Source organism: Megascapheus bottae, chromosome 9, assembly GCF_031878675.1.
Source record: "Megascapheus bottae isolate mThoBot1 chromosome 9, mThoBot2.hap1, whole genome shotgun sequence".
Taxonomy (NCBI): Eukaryota; Metazoa; Chordata; class Mammalia; order Rodentia; family Geomyidae; genus Megascapheus; species Megascapheus bottae.
The window spans coordinates 45809460-45815505 of record NC_143517.1 but is presented as its reverse complement, the minus strand read 5'-3'; the positions used below and the strand labels follow the sequence as shown (position 1 = coordinate 45815505).

The following is a 6046-nucleotide window of genomic DNA, read 5'->3' as shown; positions in this document are numbered from 1 at the left end:
AATGCAAACCAGTCAATTATTCTACTTTTCAATGATCTTTTAAGCATGAAACACTGGCAAAGAACATGTCATGGGGTATTTGTTTCAAGCCTTTGGAGACACAGACATCCCAATTTTAATATATGACCATTCTATTTGTGCCGAGGCCTAGGAGCTCACGCAGGCTCTCATCAGCTTGCATTGCTCACAGCTGGCACTAACCAGTTGAGCCTCATATCCAGTCCTTTTGTGGCAGTAGATATTAATTTGTGAAGATGTGATGATTAAAAACGTGGCAGTTTGTAACTATGAAAAAAAGTCTAAAGTAAGAGACATATTAAGAATGACAAATAGGAAAGAAGGGAAAAGGAGGTCTATTTTGTTTCTGTGATATGCTAAATTTTTAAGCATGGACTTACTGTCTCTGGACTTTTTGAAAAAGTTACAAGGTCGAATATAATGTAACAGAGGAAGAATCAAGACTGGCTTGCTTAACTGGTTCTATCTAGGTCCTAGAGAATCATTCCCTCAAAAAAAATTAACATTTAAATACCTAGACATAACATAAACCGTTGCCTGGTATATGCATTGATTCCTCAGGCCCAGGAACAAGGAATCTTCAGGCACCAGGACTCCATCCTTCACAGTTGTCCACTAGAGAATGACTTGGACCTGTGGAACAGATTGACACCACAGGAAGGTACACAGTTCTGTTGTCAAGAGGCTCTGACTCTCAGAGAGCTGATCTTAGTCTGGAATCCAGAGACCTCGCCTGAAAAAGCCATCCATCCCATGGGAAGGTATTTGCTTATATCCTGAACACTTGGGTGGAATGATATATGTTTGTTCATAACTAGACAGGTAGGACCTTTATTTTATTTTATTTTATTTTATTTTTTGTCGTGGAGCTTGAACTCTGGGCCTGGCACTTGTCCCTGAGCTCTTCTGCTTAAGGCTACTGCCCTACCCTGGAGCCACAAAGCCACTTTTGGTTTTCTGGTGGTTAATTAGAGATAAAAGTCTCACCGTCTTTAGTGCCCAGGCTGGCTTTGAACGTTGATCCTCAGATTTCAACCTCCTAACTAGTTAGGATTATAGGTGTGAGTCATTGATCCCAGCTCAATGTATGTGGTACCGAGGAATCAAACCCGGGTCTTCCTGCATGCTAGGCAAGTACTCTACCACTAGGCCAAACTCCCAACGTTGAACCCAGCTCTTTATTTATATTCTTCATACTGTTTTCCAGTGTCTGACAATAATTAATTCTATTCATTGGACTCAAAAGAAAAGTTTATATATTTGGTAATTATGAGGCAGAGGAAGAATGCATTATTTATGTAAAATTTATATCAGCAAGAATTATGTGTCACATATCAATGTAAATGTTAAGGCTACTGGCAGGAACAAGACAGAAGCATACTACCTTTATGGAGGATATACCTTACTAAAAATCAAGTGAACAAGCAAGAGTATAACCTGTAAAAATATGTGTGGGGAAAAAGGGATGATGTTTTAAAGAGCAACTGGTGATAAAAGTTTAGAGAACATTGAATGTCTAAGTATTTCTCAATAGAGATAAAAGCTTCAGCCTTGATTTTTAAAAAAAATCCAGCATAGAGTAGTTAAGAGCTGAGATGAGACATCACGCATTAAAAAAGTTGTTCAGATTGCATTGTAAGGTACAGCAGGATATCATTGAAGAATTTTAGATGAAAGTTATCACAAGGAGTTGTGATCCTATTCACATTTTTTTGCCAGTCCTGGGGACTGAACTCAGGGACTCTCATTAGACACTTTTTTTGCTCAAGGCCAGTGCTCTGCTACTTGAGCCACAGCACCACTTTCAGCTTTTTCTGAGTATGTAGTACTGAGGAATGGAACTTAGGGCTTCATGCATGGTAGGCAAGCACTCTACCTCTAGGCTATACTCCTTGCCCCTTATTCACATTTTTGTAAGTACATGTTAGGACAAAGTAGAATTCATTAGGAAAGCAAACATGAGATAGATAATGAAAATGGTAGATTTTTGTGTAGTTGGAAAAAGATAATTGAGAATTGAGTAGGGTCAATAGAAATCTACACAAAATCTACCATTTTGATTATCTAATTCAAAACATACCAAATCTTAAATTTGCATGTTTTGCTCCTTTAAACAAAAAAAATCTTATGCAAAGCAAAAATATATTATCCACCATTAAATAGAGTAAGAGGTGACTATGTTCTGTATAATTCTTTATGTATATTTATGATTTAAGTCTTTTATTTTATTTTAATTATTTAATGTGGATTTAAAATTGTAAAGGTGATGTAAAGAGGGGTTACAGTTATATAAGTAAGATAATGAGTACATTTAAAAAAAACCAGTGTAACAGTTTCCCCCCTCTCCCCCACTACTTTTTCCCCAACTTATAAACTTCATTTCTAACATAGTGTCTAGTGAGTATCACTGTTGTATTAGTTTACCCTTTGTGCTACTCTTTCTGTGGTTGCCTATTGAGATAAATTTGAATACAAGACAAAGGATACAAAAATCAAAAACAGTGACAACATGGACATAACTGCAAACAGTGCATTATATATCACCCAACAATAAAATATAATTACAAACTTCTTAATTCCATTTTTTGGAGTTCATTTCAATAAGCATCTTCTTACATAATACAAATGCACATAGCTACTGAACTATTGTGATCCTCTGCTAAGAGTACCCTAGACATATTCTAGTTATTACAAGTGAGAGAAACCATGCAGCCTTTGTTTCTTTGGGACAGGCTTTCTTTGCTTAATATAATTTTTTCCAAGTCTTTCCATTTCCTTATGAATGGGACAATGCCATTCTTTCTGATAGAAGCATAGAATTCCATTATGTATATATACCACATTTTCTTGATCCATTCATCTACTGAGACACATCTGGTTTGATTCCATATCTTGTTTAATACTTGATAATACTGCAAAAAACATGGTTGTACTGGTTGCCTTAGAGTGGCCCTATTTGTTATCACTGGTGTAATTGCCCAATAATGGGATTGGTGGGTCATAGGGGAGCTTTATGGTTAGTCTTTTGAGGAACCTCCATATGCTTTCCAGAGTGACTGACCAAGTTTACCCTTTCGCACAGCAGTATAGTAGCATTTCTTCCAGCATCCCTGCCAGTATTTGTTCTTACTGATTTTGTAGCTAATAGCCATTCCAACTAGGGCGATGTGGAATCTCAATGTTGTTTTGATTTGCATTTCTTTTTTTTCTTTTTTTTTTCCAGCCTTGGGCTTGAGCTCAGGGCCTGAGCAATGTCCTTGGGTTTTCTCAAGGCTAGGGCTCTACCATTTGAGCCTCAGCACCACTTCCAGCTTTTTTCTATGTATGTGGTCTTCATGCATGCTAGGCAAGCACTCTACCACTAGGCCAAACTCCCGGCCCTTGGTTTGCATTTCTTCTATGTCCATTTTTTCATGTTTCTGTTGGCCATTCTTATTTCTTCTTTGGAGATGTCTCTCTTTACATTTTTAGCCTACTTATTAATGGGATTGTTGTTCCTTTGAGAATTTGTTTGGGGAGGGGCGGTGATAATTAAAGTCAGTATTTTAAAGGCATGTTCCACTTATTTTGGTAACTAACTGAAAAGGTTGAGTAAAGCCAGTCATGGAAGGTAAAGGCAAATGCCTGCCCCTGGGGCTCTGACATGTTCGGGATCCCTCCAAAGAGGGTGGTCACCCTGCCCTAGTTATCTATTGCCAAGCAGGAACTCAGACTCTGTTGCTGAAGAACTTAATAATTTGGAATTTTTTAATATGAAATGTTCTGATTTTTTAAAATTGGCAACCAATGCAAATTAACTAAACAAAGTAAAATGAAACACCATGGGTATCCAAAGGAGAAAAAAAAAATAAAAAAGCAATTGCTTGTTCACTGGGCTCAGCCCTCAGCCTACCATTCTGCCATTTGTCGTGTAATATATGCTATTATAATATTTTTGTTTGATATTGGGAAATTTATTGAAGAATTTATTTTGTGGAAGGTGTTATTCAAACAGGCAAGGTGGGAATGTTCCAAGACTCTGCCCTTTTCCCCAAGGAAGAGTACTAAAACTGCTGAAGGCCCAGTGGAAAAGGAGCACTGGCTGTGGTCAGGATGATTCTTAGCTTCTTGTGTTCTTCACAGTCTGCAAATCCTTCACTGTGAGAACCTCAAAAGAGAAGCCAGACTTTTTCAAGACTCCAAGGCTGTGTCAGCAAATGCCAGACCCAGCAGGCCCGTTCTATTGTATGTGAAGGTTCCAAACAGCTGTAAATAGTTTATGCCAAGATCTCTACAAGTGTGACAAACACGCAGCATTCTACATGCCCCAGGAGGCCAATTAAAGCTAGAAGACCACAGATGACAGTTTCTGAATATAGAGGCCACACCTCTCAGGGCTTATGGCCTATGATGTTTTATTTCTGTTCACTCCTCATCAGAAATTAAGCCTTGGATTGAAAGTTATTTATCCCTGGGTTTGGGTTTAATTTTTAGCAAACACATTTTGCAACTGAGTATCTCATAAAAATAAATTGCTGTCTAGATTTTGAGTTCATACATCCTATCAGCATTGTGTCATTTGAGTTACTTATACAGCTCTTTCTTATACTCAGTCCATCAAAGAATTGAATCGACATATTATTTGGATAGAAACTGTATTATTGTGATGATCATCCTTATGTTGTGTTCAAAGTTGTTTGTGAAACATTTCATAAGAACAAATCATTCTTAGCTTACAAATTTTCAGGTGAGAAAAGAAACAATTCTACTAAATTGATATGTCAAATATTTTTCAATTCTTTATCAGTGTATTTTTATGTCTTGGAGAGACTTGGATTTATGTGGTGTATCATGTTATAATGTATTACTAGATATGTGGGATTGAAATAGCCCAAAAGGGATAAAATAGGAAAATGGTCATAAAGCATTCTGAGGATTATTTGTATCCTGCCAGCTGCTATGATACCATAAGAACATTTGGGGTAAAGGGACACTCACAAGTCTAGTGTGCATTATACCAAAGCAATACTGCCTGGAAGAAAGCAAAATAACTACATAACCTGAAGATAACCCTAACATATAATGCTTATTTTGAGAGTAGACATTATTCACTCTTTATATTAATCTTTTTCCTTACATTTTCAAGGAACCAAGATCCTAAATAATTATGTTATTTCAAAATGGCTCTAATTTCTTACTGATTTACATATGTTACCTACATTTCCATCCATTTGACATGTATAGCCAAATCTCTTAGAGATCACTTTATAGAAAATTCTAAAATAGGAATATATTTTCCACAATAAAAATTATGTTTGTTGTATATTTAATTCATACTAGGTTGAGGTTATTTTCTGACATGTTTGTAATATAATTACCAGTCAAACAAGACTGACTATGTTCATCTGGAGAAACTATGGATAAACAGAGCTAGGAAGAAAAATATGTACTTGGATAATTCAAGGAAAATTAACAAAACAGAACTAAGTAAAAGGGTCTACCTGTACACATTAAAGTTCCTTATCACATTGATGTGTTCATTATTTTGTTTTGTAGATGCCCCAAATGAATGATGAGTCCTGGTCTCCTTTTTCTACACATTGAAATAATAAGAATGAACAGCCACAATTCAGCTTTGTGCTGCTATTAAACTTGACCAGAAGGAAACCTTGAACTGAAACAGTGGGTCACCCATTGTCTTACTGCCATTCTCTTCTTCTGATTTATCAACAAAGCTACAGTTGTATTTCATGGTAATCTCCTAGGCCCAGAGAATAAATTCTTAAATAGGTCTCATCTGTTTATTGGCTTACAAATGAGTATACAACTCTGTTTGGGAAAACTGGACTTAAGGAAAAGCTCTTTGGCAAAGAGCTGGTCACTTCCTTTATGGATTCTCGTGAAATGTTGTTGGCATCTTATGATCATGGATAGTTATTAGAGGCACAGAAAGCAATTTCCAGAAATATTAACTAACATCCTGATATTTCTGAGCCTCTTTGGGAGGTGCCTATTTCCAGAATTATTAAGTGAGAAAACAAACTTCTGT

The 6046-nt window shown here is 36.5% G+C and overlaps 1 long non-coding RNA gene across 1 annotated transcript; it reads left to right on the top strand.

Annotated features, from left to right (window-relative positions):
• Positions 1 to 584: 584 nt before the first annotated feature.
• LOC150059127 (uncharacterized) lies at positions 585 to 5789 on the top strand. Its single transcript, XR_016536690.1, has 2 exons — positions 585 to 779; positions 5554 to 5789. It is a non-coding gene; the product is annotated as an uncharacterized LOC150059127 (long non-coding RNA).
• Positions 5790 to 6046: the final 257 nt, after the last annotated feature.